Here is a 16,518-nt window from a genome sequence, read left to right on the forward strand (position 1 = left end):
CAGGTGACAGGGATTAATGCATCAGTCAGCACAGTGCCTTCTTTTGCAAGTGAGATCACATGAAGTCACAGAAATTCACATCTGTTTACCTCTGTGGTTATGAATGGGTGTTTTGTAGTGAACAAGTTGTACACTAATCTGGTATATTCCAGCCCAGAGTTAGATTCTGATGGATCATCAAATGTGCAGACCCCTGAAACAACCACCTGCAGCTTTTCCTTGAGACTTCTGGTGGTCTGCCATCTGGGAAGGCCGAGTCAGCTCCAGGTGACAGGCCCACTGTCAGGTGCTTTCCCTTCTATAGGCTTCTGTGGCTAGATGGAGGCTGGGAGTGTGGTCTGGCTCTAGCAGGTCTGGCCTATGGCAGCTTGCCAGCAAGTTCCAGTGGGTGGTCTTTGACAATGAAAGAAGGGGGATGCAGGAGCTTAGCTCTCCTCCCCACAGAGGAACAACAAGGTGGCTTTCTATAGATGGGTTTCACATTGGCCACCAATCCCCTTGTCACTGGCACTCCATCCAAGTCTTGAGTGTGGGTGAAAAGAACTGAAGGTGATATTGTGATGGAGTTAATTTTCATTCCCTGATTTTTACAAATAAGCGTTCTGTGTAGGTGGAGAGCCTCCCCTGAAAGAGGATGCGCACATAGGGGCAACACGTACCCTTCATCCTGTGAGGGAAGCGCTACCATTGTCACTTATCAGGTAGAGAAGCAAACCTCCTAGTGCACACTCCTGCCCCACCACTCAGGGAATCAGTTATGGACCAGGAAGATCAGCTCATCCAAGTGCAAAGGAGGCTGTGCTGCCTGTACCTCCTTCTAGGAATGGGGAGAATGACAGCTGCCATTTAGTGAGCTCCTACTGTGTGCCAGCAGTGTGTTAAGCACTGTGGCATTGTTCTTGCAACCCCCAGCAGTTCTGTGAAGATGCTGTTCATTATTAACCTGTTCTGCAGATAAGAGCTGAAGCTTAAGTAATTATAGTGACTTGTTCTGGTCTCACGTAAGTGGCAAAGCCAAGATCTCATCACAGGTCTGCTGACTCCAAAACTAGTTTTGCAGTGGGGGGAAACAGAAAAAAAAAAAAAGACACACACACACACACACACACATAACACCCCCCCACACCCCCCCCACACCCCCCCCCCTCAGACAAGCTGTTTTCCAAAGCATAGCCTCTGAGCTTGGCAGAACGGGTTTCTTTTGCAACTAACTACAAATAAGGGGCAGGTGAAGGTCTTTATGAGCCTTGTCTTAAATGACAAGAATGAAATGCTGGAACTACAACAGGATGGTTTTGAATAACCCAACAGCAGCAATGCCAGGGAAGCCCAGTATTGTGGCACAGCTAGTGTTGGACTTTGTAGGCAGTGCTGACAGTCATATCTGTCTTGGGTTTCATCTTAGAACTTATCTTCGTATTTTTCCCCTCCCCAGGGACATTGTCTGACTCGGCTGGTCTGAACCCTTGAGCCCACTAAAGCTGCCAGGTGAATCCATTTGTGCCTAGGATCTCTGCAAGTCTGATCAAGCAGGTCCTCCGTGCCCTTGGTGCAGTGAGGGAGAGAAGCTGTTTGGCCCAGTAGATACTTTTCCTGGTCAGGAGAAGTGGCAGCTTGTACGGAAAAATACCCTGGGGAGGGAAGTAGCAGCTCTGACAGACAGGTAACTGACAGGAGATGCTACCTTCCAGGCAAATACTCACCGGGCAGCCAGCAGAAAGAATTTGACAGGCAGTTACCTGCAGAATCACAAAGCAGTCAGCTCCCTACGGGCTTAAGAGAGCTGTGGAGGTCTGGCAGCACAGGACGTGCAGTTACTCTTGTTCCTTGTTTTTCTTTAACAGATGTGGAAAGCCTGAAACCAAGATGCTCTGGGTGTGGGGAGACATGGGATATCTGGGTTTGAAGTGTAATGATGTGACTGGGGCAACAAAGAGGAAGTCATAGAACCCCTGAGTGCCTCCAGTGCCTCACCTTGCAGGCTGCCTTCTTGAGCGCCTTGAGGAAGCAAGGAGATAACACAGGGGATACTTTGATTGAAAATGTTCCTGCTCACCTCAGAAGCCCAGGGTCTTTGGCATCCGTGCTCACTCACCATGAGTTAAAAGATAAGAAATGCTAGGGTACTGGCTGGAGGTCACAGCCTGGGCATAAAGGCTGTGTCACTGTGATTAGGTTTGTGTTTTCTAAGTGCAGGAGCTTGAAGATCAGAGACCATTTGCTCACATTGTCAGAAACCCTCCTGGAGCTGAGTGTGATGGCACAGGCTGAAATCCCAGCTACTCAGAAGGAGACAGGAGGGTTGCAGTTTGAGGCCATTCAGGGCAAAATTTATTGAGACCCTATCTCAAAAATAAGCTGAGCACAGTGGTGCACTCCTAGGCTACTTGGGAGGCAAAAATAGGAGGACAGGATAGTCCAAGGCCAGCCTGGCAAAGTTAGGGCGAGGCCCTATCTGACAAACAAATTAAAAGCTAAAGACTGACGGTATGGTTCAAGTGGTAGAGGCTTGTCTAGGAAGTCCGAGGCTCCAGGTTCAAACCCAGTACCACCAAAAAAAAAAAAAAAAAAAAAAAAAGAAAGGAAAGGAAAAAAAATACAAAGAAAAAGCCTCCTGTATAACTCCAGACCAGCTTGTTTTCTCTCCTCTGTGGGAAAAGGCAGGAAGGTCTCAGGGGTCCAGCAGGAGTTGGGCAGGAAAAGAAGCCCTGGCAAAAGGATTGTGGGTAAGACCCTTCTTTGAGAGAGGAAGGGCTAGGAGTCCATGGCATTTCTGGGAGGTCCCTCTGAGAGGACAGGTATGCAGTGAATCTCACTAGAAAGAGGGTAGAATGCTGGAGAAAGATGGTTTGCAGGAACAGGCAGTGTTTCTGGAGCCATTCCACATTTGAGATTGTGTGGCATCTCGCAACCAGCCTGGTGTCAATTCTGCCTTTGCAGTCACTAAGTGTGTGCCCTGCTAGCTTACCTAAACTCTGAAACCCCAGTTTCTTAAGGTTGTTACAAATGGAAGGCAAAGTGACTCGTGCAAAGCCCATGCAATGCACTGGGAACTCTCAGGAGATAGCTGCTGTGCATGGTCAAAGACAGGAGGGCTCTTGGTAGGGTTGTGCAGCAACACAGATGAGCAGTAGGAAGCCCTGTTGGTGGAGACCCTGCAGGTTCAAGGTCTACAGAGGAAAAGGAATGAGGATGAGAAAGAGGAGCACATAGTATGGCCAGGCCTGGTCACTGGGTGGGATAATCTCCACCAGCCTTCCCCAACTCAGCATCTCCCAACCTACCAGCTATGCCAAAAATCTTAGGGTCATCCTTCTTCATCTCATAGCTATCTATCTATCTGTCATCTATCTACTTTTGGTGCTAGTGATTGAATCCAGGGCCTTGCACTCTACCACTAAACTACACCCTCCCCACCCCTCAAGCCCACATACTTCACTTTAAGTTGGCAAAATAATACTGGCTTTACCTTCAAATGTTTGTAGAATCTTGTGATTTCTTAACACCCTCATCTTCTATTAACCTTTCTGACCTGGACTGTGGATGTCACTTCTGTTAATACTCTCCATTTTCCCTTCATTCAGAGAAAAAAACTCTAAACACTTCACAGTGCTCTGGACCCCACCCCTTCTGGCTCTGATGCACCTCCACCCACCCTGCCCACAGGGGCCTGTGCAGGCTCCTCAAACTGGCTCAGCAGCTTCCTTCTTTCCTTAGAGGCTTTGCACTCTGCCTAGAAGGCTCTTCCCCAGGGGCCTGCATAGCTTCCTCCCTCTTGTCTTTTGGGCCCCTGCTCCCTTATCACCTTAGCCTGGACACCCTTTATTAAATAAGGTGCACTCCTACCAGCATCCTTTCTCTTTTCAGCCTAATTTATTTTTCCTCAGTGTTGTCACCTTCTGACATATATTTATTTGTTCATTTGAGTATTGCCTGCTTCCCCTCTAGAACTAAGAAATACCCATGAGATCAAGGACTTTGTTTTGTTTCTGACTGCCCCCTGTGTCTACAATAGAATCTGGTATCTTTTTTTCCCTCCCTAGTCTACAGGACTCTCTTGAATCCCAAAAGGAATGTATTAAGAGTTTAAGACAAAATGAAATACAGTCAGCCCTTGCTATCCAGGCACTGGATTCAATCAACCTTGGATGGAAAATATTAAAAAAAAAAAAATTTCCTCAGGGGCTGGCAGAGTGGCTCAAATAGTAGAATGCCTGCCTAGCAAGCACAACGCCCTGAGTTCAACCCCCAGTACCACCAAAAAAGAAAAAAAAAAAAAAAGCCTTGTACTAAATATGCACAGACTTTTTTCTTGTTATAGTCCCCAAACAATACAACTATTTACTTACACAACATTTATATTGTATTAAATATCATAAGGAATCTAGAAACGATTTAAAGTATAAGGGAGTATTGTGTAAATTGCACACAAATACTCTACATACTATTTTCTACAGTAGACTTGAATATTTGGGGATTTTGACATCCACAGGTGGGTCCCAGAACCAGTCCCTCACAGTACTGAGGGAAAACTATATTCACATGTGAACTTATACAAGAAAATGCATACTGGAGTATTTGTATATAGGGGACATAGAGGAGAACTGCTGAGAGTTCTAATGACATGAGTGTGTCTGTTTTAGAAAAGCCGGAAAAGTTGTACAAGGCAGAGCGCAATTTCCTTCTCTCCTCCTCAAGGTGACTGACTTCAGGGATGTGTGGGTGTGCCAGCTGTTCCATCTGTTAGGGTGATATAAGAATGGATGTCCTCTGTGCCCCTTCAAGCATCTGCACTGGCTGGCCTAGGCTAGGAGGTACAGAAAAGTCCAGCTCATTCTCTTATCTGGTTGATCATCTGGGGTCTCCTCAGTGGGCCTGGACGATCCATTTTGCTGGTGCCTTCCTCCAGCAACCTGAGTTGAATTGGAGATCTGTCAAATCTGGTAGATGGGGGTGGATTTCAGAATAATTCAGCTCCCCAGATGCACGAGTGTCTGGGAGGGCTGGCACATCAGTGACAGAGATGGTTTCTGCCATTGGAAGTAAGGAGGAGCCCATCTGGGAGCCCATTCAGAGGGCATAGATCTGACTGCAAATTGCATTTCAGTCATTTCTGACTTAGTTCTAGATTTGAAAGTGGGGGAAGATTAAACACAGGGAGGAAGATCCCAGGGCCAAGTCCTGTGCTGGGAACAGAGGTAGAAAATATGCCCAAGAAATTGCACAATCAGATTCCCAAAACTAACATGAAATCATGTCAGGGGGTTTGGGGAATAGCCCATGCCTCCTCCTCCACTTTTAATATTATTGCTATTTTAAATTAGTAACTTCCTTGTTGAGTATTTTAAGTTTACAGAAAAATTAGGCAAAAAGTATAAAGAGTTGCCATGCCAAGTTAACCCTAATTCCCTAACCCCTATCAATTTCCTCTGTAATAACATCTTCTGTGGCCGTGCTGTGTTTGCTCCAATTCATGGGCCAATATTGACACATTATTCTTAACTAAACCATGGACTTTATATTTTGAGAAATATATGGTGTCATGTATTTGCTATTACAGGATCATACAACATAGTAGTTCCACTGCCTCCAGATTCCCTGTGCTCCACATCTTCATCTCCGCCTCACTCCCCAGAATTCCACTGAACCCACTGTCCACAGTACTGGCTTTTCCAGAATATCCGATAGTTGGAATCACACAGTATGTAACCTTTTCAGTCTGGCTTCTTTCACTTGGCAGCCTCCTCAGCTTTAAACATGGCTTTCCCTCTCTTCTTGCCCCAAATGCATATCCATCCAGCTAGGGAGCAAGGGGCAGGAAAGGGAGGGCTCAAAGCCCTGTGCTGAGCTCCTGACCAGACCCCCACAGGTCTCAGTGCCATTATCATCTTCTGTTGAACTTGCCGGGCCCTGGTGCTACTGGAGTTTCACCCTGGCTGGTAAACTGTCAGGAGCTGTCTTGTTTGGGTTCCACATCTGGAAGTGTCAGCTGTGCAGACCTTCCTGTCCCATTCCTAAACAGACAGGAGGAGCACATGGGGCTGTTTGCCTTCCTCCTCAGGAGTTTGTTTTACTTACTTTGGAGCTGCGGGCAAGTGTTGGGAAGTGTGTGTCCCCTGGGCAAGCAGTGCCCCTGCACACTAACATCCGGTGGCAGGCCACAGGTCCCTCAGTCTCTGAAGTCACTGCTTTCAGCCCTGCCCTGGTTCCCATGGTGTCTATGTTGAGCCCCGAGAGTGACGGAGCCCTGAAGCCTGTGTTGTGGTTATAACAGAGGAAGACTAACCAGGCACAAAGAGATTTGAAGACATGTTCCCTACCAAAAGGCACTTCTTTCTTGAGTCAGCATTGAAAACTAGAATTCCTTGGGAATTCAGGGGCAGAACCCCCCCCCAGTATTCAGGGCACTCAGCAGTCACTCAGAACAGTGAGCCTTTCTGGGAATAGGTGACAGTGATGGATTTCATAATGGGAGCAGAAGGAGGGAGCTCCTCCAACCCCACTCCAGCTCTGGACCACATTTAGGGGAAAGGAAAGGGCCTGTGAATGGGGCGGGGGGCGGGGGGGGGGGTCACGTGGCTCATCTGAAGCAGGCTGACAAGTTCCAGGGGCTGCGCAAAGGAGATATACCAGGTAGCGTTCATTCCAACACTAGGGAACAGGGACTTAAATTTAGAATTTAGACCCCCACTTCTATTCCTGTTTGGAATGAACTGTGCTGAAGCCAGCTGGAACCTTCTCACAGTAAGAGATGCCAGCCAGGTGTATCAGAGTTTGGAACAAAGAAAGATTAAGACTCCTTAACATATGCCTTGGAAAGTCAGCTTTTGGATCTCCATGCTGAAGACCCAAATCTGGCCTACCCCTTCCTCTGGGTTTCTTTTCTTCACCTGGCCCACCTTCCAGTTCACAGCCTGACCAACACCTCACTACAGGCTCCAGGCTGTCATTCATTGCTCTACCTAGCCATCCCCCAGGTAGGTACAGACTAATAAAACCTGTCCCAGGTTTGCCTCTGAGACTGTGAGCACCAATGTAGTGCAGTGTTTAGCCTTTAAACTTCAGAGGCAGACACAAGCTGTCCTTCTGGCTTTTGTTGTTTATTATAGCTTTGGGGTGGTGCCTCCCAGTCCTTGTCTTCTGGGATCTTACCCCATAGTCTGAGAGGCGGTCATAGTGATTACTGGACCATCCAGCAGCCTAGGCCCTTGCCCTTAGTTTGTCTGGGGAGGCAGAGGATAGAGGACTGCAGGACTGTGTGATTGTGAGACCTGTGTTCTTTACCAAATCCAAACGTCACCGAGAATCCTGAAAAAGGATTCCAGGTTTGCTTCTGTAGATACTAGCCAGGTGGTGTATGTCTACGAGCAGTGCCCACATTTTCTGAACCAAACAAATATACGATCTGACAAAGGTTTTTTTGTTTTTTCCTATGTTGGGGGGAAATTTTCAGAAAGGTTGATTTTGTAAATATCTTGTGATACATCTGAAAACTTGCCTTTAACCAGGCATGATAGTGCACAGCTGTAATCTCAGCACTCATGAGGTGGAAGCAGGAGGATTGAAAAGTTCAAGGCTAACCTGGGCTACGTAGCATGACCCTGTCTCAAACAACAAACAAACAAAAAATTGCCTTTAGCATAAGGCACAGTGGGGCCATCCCAGAAGCTCCTGATGATGCAGTGTTGTGTTGCCAGAGCCATAGTACCGGCCTCACTCCATGTGGGAAGCTGCAGCCTGTGTTGGTGGAAGTCTGTGGTGTGGTCTGGATCTTTTTGAGTACTTTTTCTCCAAAGCAATTTGCAGAAATGGGGCCAGGCTCCCAATTTTGTTCCCTGCCACCCTTCCAAAAAAAAAAAAAGAGTCAGCCTCCAAGGAATAGGGAGGCTCCTTAATAACTAAGCTCTGCCTGCTTTGAAAGGCAGGAAGTAAAAAGGAATTGTGTAGCCAGTTGAGACAGAATTTTAGGCAGGCAGAACTAATTTTTCCCACACGAGAAATTAACCAAAATGCCAGTTAATGCCTCTGGTCTGGGTGGGGAAAGGCAGTGAGACCTTGTTCTTTGCATCTCAGCCAAGCCTAAGCATGAGTTCCCGCCCCAGGAAGGGGTTTGGACCTGGCTTCCTTGTGTTAAGAATGCCACCCTCTAAAATTCATGACGCTCTCTGCAGCCTCACCCTGAAGTCATCTGAGATTTCGCATTGAGCTGTGCTGCTTATCTCACTACCCAGTGGGAAGCTGAAGCACGGCACATCCATGCCTCTTCATGCATTCCCTGCAGGGCCACCAAACAGTTGTGGCTTCTCAACTGGTCAGTCAATAGATATTTACTGAGCACTGTGCCTCCAAATGAAAACATTAGGTCAGTCCACACTGAACTGCAGACGAGTGCTTGGCTCAGAGTAGATGCTATGTAGTCAATTTTCTATTGCTGTGATAAACATATGAGATAATCAACATAAAAGGAAGAAAGACTTATTCTGGCTCATGGTTTCAGAGGATTCAGTCCATGGTCACTTGGCCCCATCATTTGATCATGTGGCAAGGCAGAACATCATGGTGGGGAGTACATCGTAGTCAAAGCTACTTAACTAATGGTGACCAGGATGCAAAAAGAGAGGGGAAGATGCAGGGATCCCAAAGCCTCTTTAATGGCACATCTTCAGTGACTTAACTTCCTTCCATTAGGCCCCACCTCCTAAAGGTTCTACCACCTCCTGCAGCACCACAGGCTGGAAAACAAGCCATTAGCAGGCATTTTATCATAAAGGTGCTTAGATTGCACTCTCACCTTCATTATCATACTCATGTCATCATTGCGTTTGCTTGAGATGAGCTGTATTTATAATTATCTCCTAAAAGCCCATGTTCTTGGAACATTTGTTTATTTAAAGAGTTTTGTCAGTTCAAAAATTGAATTTCATCAGTAACAACAAAACAAAAAACAAAAAACCCCTAAACTTCTGCAAGGTCAGGGAAACATTTAACAGAGTAAAGAGACAACCTAGAGAATGGGAGGAGGTATTTGCAACTTTTTCATCTGATAGAGGATTAACATCCAGAATACATACAAATTCAAAAAAACTTAACAACCAAGTGATCCAATTTTTGAAATGGGCAAATGATTCGAATAAACATTTCTCAAAAGAAGAAATATAAATGGTCAATAAATAGATTAAAAATGTTCAATATCATTAGCCATCAGGAAAATGCAAATCAAAACTACAATGAGGTTCTATCTCGCTTCAATTAGAATGACTACTATCAAACACAAAACTAGCAAATGCTAGTGAAAATGTGGAGAAAAAGAAACTCTTATACTCTATTGGTGGGAATGTAAATTAGTGTAGTCAGTATGAAAACAGTATGGAGGTTCCTCAAAAACATAACAATAGAAGGACCATAGGATACAGCTATCCAACTTCTGGGTATATATTCAAAGAAAGTGAAGTCGGCATATGAAAGAGATACTTAAGTACCTACATTCATTGGGGAGGGTGTGGAATGAGGAGGGTGAAGATGGAAGAAGGATGGTTGGAAATGATCAAGGATGCTGTATGCATGTATGGAAATATCACAGTGAATCCCCTTAATATATACAACTGACGTGTTAATAAGAATTGTTTTGTCAATTATGGTATGTTTCAGAATTTTATAGGCAGAAAATTGGAGAACTAGGAAAAAGTCACAGATTCAGAAGTCCAAGTTGATTCGTTTTCCTGATGGTCTTTATCCAGGACATTGAGATCTCTGACTTGGTTCTGTAGTCAGGAAAAATCCAGCCAGAACTGGGGATGTGACATTGGTGAGATATGGTCAGGGTCCTGGGGCAGGCCCTTTTGGATAGTGAAGCTCCAATAGGAAGCAGAGAGCATGGGAAAGCTCTCTGGAGTCCTTGAGCCCAGAGAGTGAGACAGATGGGCTACCAGGTAACAGTCACCTGTGGTCACCTATGGGGGTCTGGGCAGGTGTCAGCCCCTACCCTCTTCCTGTGGAAAGATCCTGGTGGTAGTGGAGGATATCAATAGAAAAGCCTGTGCCTACATCTTCTGTTTACTAAGGCAAACAGATGTACATTTATTTTTATAAGACGACAGCTTTTCAGAGCCATTTTTGTATCTACAGAGGCAGGCAGTTTCTCTGCATAACCAGCTCAAGATATGCCAAAGACATTATTTGGAGTAGGATATTTTATTGTCCCACATGCCTGTCACCAACATTCAATAATTATCAAGACAAACAAGTTTAGTTCTTTTCAAATATCACTTTGCCATCACTACTGTGCTCTGTTTGAGAGATGGGACAGAGGTGGATGCCACAAGGTTACTCCTTCCAAAGGGAGGGTGTGATCCAGTCTTCCCACCCCTTGACCCTGGAGTGGAAAGAACCCCCACCTGGACTCTCAGGTGTGATTCATGATTGGTCCATTGTGCTCAGGTATCTTGGTGTCTCTAGACACCAAGAGCTCTTGCTTACAGCTTGAACTTTTATCTTTTGGATTTCCAGGGCTTACTATTTAATGACTATCATGTATGGGGTATCAGGGAAGAGTTTATTGACTTGTGAGGCTGTCTTTCCGCCAGACAGTGGATTTCCATTGGACAGGTGTAAGCAGGGTGAGTTCTTGGGTCACCCTTGTGGTGTGTGTGTTGGAGGTGTTGGTAGTGGCAGAGATGGTATATAGAGTTGAGAAAGGGCCATTATTTAAACCCTGAGAGACAATTAGTGGGAAGGTCAGCACCTTCTAGGTTCCAGGAGCAGAGTTGCTCTGCCTGGTTCCCCAGATTCAGGCATCTGCCAGCAGTCTGGGAGAGATGGAGCAGGATTCTGAAGGCGGCTCCATCTCCAGACCTGTTTTTCTGGGTGGCCATAGGCAGCCTGCAAGCTGCCTGCACTCCAGACCCACACGTTGGCGAGAGAAAGGGGCAAGTGCTGGGGGCATGGATCTGCTTCCTGCCTCTGGAGTGCACTGCAGCTAGGCTGTTCTGAGTTGCTCTGGGGCAGGGCTCTGTGGAATGCAGTTAAAATCTAGGAAATGGGGCTTTGGAACAGGACGTGCTTCATTTTCCCTCAGATCTGAACCTGGGGTCTATATAGCAAGCACAGACTTCAGGCAGAGTGTGCCAGCCCCAGGACAGGCATGGGAAAGGTCTCCAGATCTTGACTTTCTGCAGCCAACGTACTTCTCCCCATCTGCCTGGTCTTTTTCAGTTTAAACTTCCAGCCCAATGCTCTCCTCCCATGCATGCATGGTGCGTGCGGGTGTATGTGTGAGCGTGCACGCATGTGTGTTTTAACTTTTATTCTTGGCAGAAGTTAAGACACAAAATGGATTTGGAAGCAGATGAAACCAGTCTGGGTATATGTTGGGCAGCAGGCAGCTTCATTCCTGGAGTGGGAGGGCCAGGATGGGGGGCAGGGTTGGGTTCTAATGTGCAGTGGAAGTTGTCTCCTCCTGCTGTGGGGACCTGGAAGGCCAGAAGCTAGAGGCTGAGCTGTTAACCCTTTGGGATGTCAAACAGCGCTACAGGGGGTCAAAGCCCTCTTGTGTGGCCTGGTGTTAAGTAGATGTGGAGCCCCTGGATGACCAACACCTGTTGACTCTCTTAGTGGTCTGCAAATTGCTCTGTTAAAGGAATCTTCATGGCATTTTAGGCTTTGAAGTGCAAGTGTTCAAATTTGCATGTGATTTGAAAACATCTCTTCCTGTTTAGGTCTTTCCTGTTGCTACACCTCCCAGAAGTAGGTAATCCAGGCTCCCAAGAGATGGAGATGGTTGTGATCTGAGAGACCCATTGTGTCTCCTTTGCTACTCTGGAGGCAGTCTTGTCTCCCAAAGTAGGTGCTTTTTGTAATGGTGGCATTTTCTTGGATGTTTCTTTCCATGTGAAGAAGAGACAAGTAGGAATCTGAAAACACAGAGAAGATCTGGGGAAAACAAAAAGGAGCTTTCTGGGAGAAAATTTTGTCCTCCTTAAAACATATTATGATACTCAGTTTGTGGGATGAGAAATATTTATTTCAGCTTTAAAATGATAAGAATTTCTGTAAAAACCAGGTTCCAGTGACTCACTCCTGTAATCCTAGCTACTGGGAGGCCAAGATCAAGAGGACTGTGATTTGAGGCCAACCCAGGCAAATAGTTCAGGAGACCCCATCTCCAAAATAACCAGAGCACAATGGACTGGAGGTGTGGCTTAAGTGGTAGAGCTCCTGCTTTGCACAAAACCCTGAGTTCAGACTCTAGTCCCACCAAATAAAGTATATATAATATATAATAAGGAACATCTTTGTACAAAACTCTCCATTCCAACCATTGCCTCCAATGCAAAAAAATCCATTTCTGGCTGACATTCTTTACTGAAATGACCCCAGAATCCATAATAGAGACACCCACGCAGGGTTGGCAACACAGGCTGAACATTACAATTCCAGAAAATTTTGAAAATACTGATGACTACGTGCCTCCTTCCAAAGCTCCCACTTCCTTTGCCTGAGGTGCCACCCAGGCTTTGCTGGGATTTAGTGTCCCCAGGTGATTTCTCCTGCACAGTCAGAGCTGAGCACCTCAGATTAGTGCTACCTAAAAACACAAGGAAGATGGAAGTGCTAGATTAGTACATGCTTGTGCGTATAACTTGGGTCCCAGGCTCAAAGTGCTGCTACCAGCTTTGGGACTATATTTGGTATGCTGTCACTGGGAACTGAATCCACCAAGTGTGGGAAACTTTTGAAAGCCCAGGTGCCAGGAATCCATACAAGTGTGGATGCAGAGTGTGTTGTGGGGACCTGCCAAACCAATTCCTACTAAAACATGTGGCTAGTGTGTGACTCCAACTCACGCTTATTGCATTTTTTTCTACGTTTCTCAGTTCTGTTTTCAAAAATAGTTTTGATGTCTATCTGCTTGAAGCAAACAACAGCAGGACCAGCAGGCATGGGAAGCAGACGGGCTGGTTTTGAGTCCTTTACCTGAGCAGTGTGCATGATCTCTCTGGAGCCTCAGTAGCCACACCTGTAAATTGGTGGTGAGAATACTGTTGCCTCTTAGAGTTGTTCAGAGGTTAGACCAGGTAATACCTGTATATGAGCTCCTTGTCTTGCAATATTAATTCAACAAATGATCAAATACTTGTCTTTGTTGCATGTTAAGAGTCATGGTTTCTTCTCATTCTAAATATGTACCTTGATTGCATATTGTGACAAAACTTGGTTCATTACTTTCAATAAATCTGAATGACTTTTGATTGCATTTACAAATCAGTAGGAAACTGGCAATTGAACAGAAAGAAAAAGGCAGTTTTTAGATGTTAATATACTCAATGTGATCTTTTTAGCAGACTCCATGGTATAGTTTATACAACTTACTAAAGGAACTTAAGGTTGTCCAAAGTACAGGGACTCTAAAGGTGGTTAGCAAAATTATTGAATACGTTTTCCCTTTGTTGCCAAATTCATATCCATGTTGTATCCCAGAGGTAGAATCCTGGTATTAGGGAAGCTGTTCTTTATAAGCAGAGGAGTTGAATGTTGGGAATCAGACACAGCAAACTCTTTGATGTGAAAATGGGATATGCTTTATGGTCCAAGAGGTTATTGCAAGATGAGGCCCCTAGGCCTCTGGGAGCATAGTAAATCAGTTATGACATGATGATTGTTTTAGAATAGTTTTTTCCCCCAGATTTGTCTTTTTGATGGTAAATGTGACACCAGAACCCACTTTGAATATTTCTGAAGTGTTTAAAGTAAAAAGTGCAAATCTCCTTATCTTCAGAGATAACTGATCTTAAAACTTAAGTGTCTCCTGCCTTTTTCCTAGGATAAGCCAAATAACTACACATCATGTAATCAGATGTATTTTTTTTTAATTACAAAAATGGGATCATGCTGTTTTGCAAGTTGCTTTTGGGACATCCTCCAGGAACCTCTTAGGCTAGCATTTCTTAAAGTGTACTTGGTGAAGTGCTCATCACTTCTAAGGAAAAAAAAAATTGCACTCTCAAATAATACCAGGCTCATGGTTATGTAAGTCCAAGCTTGTGGTTACAGACTGTGTCCCCACATTGTTGATAAATGTTGGTGTATGGGAGCATGTAAAAGGCTCTGAAAAGTCCTGCAGTAAAGAAACCTGATTAAACTTTCACAACATAGCATTTCCCTAAATTATTTTTGGTCTAGCTCCATAACATTATTTTTAATATCTAGTAGGTTTGGGGAAGTGTTGTGTTAGTCATTTCTCACTAACCTCCTTCCTACCCTGCTCTTCCACTGGACACCCATGTACAACCTTGTGAGACAGGCGGGAAAACGGCTTTATTCATATAACAACAAATACTCGCTGACATCCTACTATGTGCCACACATTGTGATTGCTTTTGGGGATATACTGATGAGCAAGATTGTAAGCTCTCTGCCCTCTAGGACTTTCACTGTTTGCCTGCAGCATAATGATGGCATTAGTCACACCCATGATGGACTGCTGTCTTGTCTTACACCTGGGAATGGCAGAACCTCTAAGGGGATCCTCTTTGCAGGTGGTGGAGCCTCAGAGCAGGAAGCTAGAATTGTCTCCACCCCCTGCTCCTTCCCTTCCTTGTGCTTCTCCAATTCCCCACACTTTGCTCTTGCTGTAAACAGTGGTGCCTGATCCAGCTGGCGAGGCTCCATGTGTTTGTTTTCTTTGCATGTGCCAGCCTTGCATCACGCCACCGGGCTTCACAAGTTGGGGAGAGCTGGCAGGAGTTGGGTGGGGGCTTCCAGCAGAAGGCAAGGACTGACTGACAGACAGACTGGAGCATGCTTCACATTTCCAGATGGTATTTATTTAAGTTTTAGGTGGTTTAAAGGAACTGTGTAATTGAGAAAGGAAAGATTGGGAGGGTGGAATGGAGGACTGAATGTGTATATTTGGGGATTGGAGAGGTGGTAAAGAAAGTGGGTTTGAATGAAGTCATGATTCTAAGGCATACGTACCAGCTGGAGCAGGACCTATTTGCTCTGTGTGTGTGTGTGTGTGTGTGTGTGTGTGTGTGTGTGTGTGTGCATCTGTCTTAGACATAGAGGGCATACATGCCCAGGACAGGTTGCTGAAGAAGCTGGGGTAAGGCTATCCAGCCCCTGAGACAGTGCGTAAAATACAAGGATGGGTCTGAAGCAAGGATAAGACTAATGAAGATATTCCTAAAAGTGATTCTAGAAGGAATTATTCAAATTTAAGAAGTCACTGTCATTTACTGAACACCTACTTTGTGCCAGCCAATATTCTAGATGCTTTGCTAATATAATCTGTGTTTCCTTCCATATCCTAGTATGAGATAGATTTTGTTGTTCTATACCAAATGGTTCCTTTGAAAGTTCAGGTTAAGATGGAGAGACACTGTTCACATCACATTGCAGTCAGATGTGCACCCAAGACCCTTCAGCAACTCAGCCATTTTGCTCCAAGGCTTAGCTCTTCATTTGAAAGCTTCAGCTTTCCTGTAAGCATGCACAAGCATGTTAGAGTTGGGGTGTGTGGGGGTCTGGCTTTGCCTGGCATTGGTTTGAATTGGCCCCATAACCAGAGTGGTTGAGAAGCATTCAGTCTGAGTCACACAAGACCTTTCTTGAGTCACAGGGATGGCAGAGATGTGGGCCTGGTGTCATTGCTTGCCTAATCACTGTAAGGAAGGGCGTAGAAGATGACGCCAGTGGCAGCTTAATTGGAATTGGTGGCAAATATGTTGCTTGAGCAAGTCAAGGTCTTTTCAACCCCCAAAGCTCCACTTCTACTAACAGAACTGCTCTCTCCTGGTCTGTGTGACTATAGTTCTCGCTCTTCTGCTGTAATCTTTCACTTTGTGCCTCAGCTCATGAGTAGGTCATTCACTAGGTGTTTACAAAACACCTAGAACTGTGTAAATGCTGCAGGTGTCCGTGTGAATGATCACTGCCATTGCTGAGCCTTTGGTCTCGCATGCAGCTGAAGCAAACAACACTGTGAAGGGCTGGGGGTGGGGAAGTGGAAGAAGAGCTGTGTGCCTAACCACTGGCTAGGGGGCTACCTGACATGGAGTGGGTACTTGTGACAAGCTCATCACCTGTCAAATGGAAACAAGCTTCCTCAGGAACCTACTTCTCTTCTCTTACACTCTCCTCTTTTATAAGCCCATCCATCCATTGTATGGACAATGAGAAAACCCTGTGTCTTCCTTGTTTTCTTCACTTTGTAAGAACCACAGTGGACCAAACCAAATAAGGAGATAGGAGTGAAGGACTCACTCACTTGTCACCTTCCCCTGTGCAAGCCCTGTATTTGTAGCAGATACAAACTCCATGTACCATGGTTAAGCAGACATTGACTGAACACCTACTGTGTGTCAAGGAAGGAGACAATAATGAGTTCCAGTGCAGAGTGAGAAATGGCAGTGTAGGTAATAAAGTTGGCTCAAGAGACCATAGACTGCTCTTAGGTCCAAGCATTTTCCTACCTTAACTGACAAACTCTATGACTCTGCCAGGACTGTGTGAGGGATGAGC

General features: G+C 45.4%; 1 protein-coding gene across 7 annotated transcripts in view; it reads left to right on the plus strand.

The window, feature by feature from the left end:
* The window catches only part of Boc (BOC cell adhesion associated, oncogene regulated), a 74,740-nt gene that overhangs the window by 6,185 nt on the left and 52,037 nt on the right, over nt 1–16,518 (plus strand). The window contains exon 1 of one of the 7 annotated variants that reach the window (XM_074073149.1): nt 6,610–14,816. The exons of the other annotated variants lie outside the window; for them this stretch is intronic. The gene's annotated coding sequence lies outside the window, so the exon portion shown is untranslated. Of the gene's footprint in view, nt 1–6,609; nt 14,817–16,518 lie in introns of those variants that run through there. 7 annotated transcript variants of the gene reach the window in all.

Source organism: Castor canadensis, chromosome 5 (assembly GCF_047511655.1).
Source record: "Castor canadensis chromosome 5, mCasCan1.hap1v2, whole genome shotgun sequence".
NCBI classification, from domain to species: Eukaryota; Metazoa; Chordata; class Mammalia; order Rodentia; family Castoridae; genus Castor; species Castor canadensis.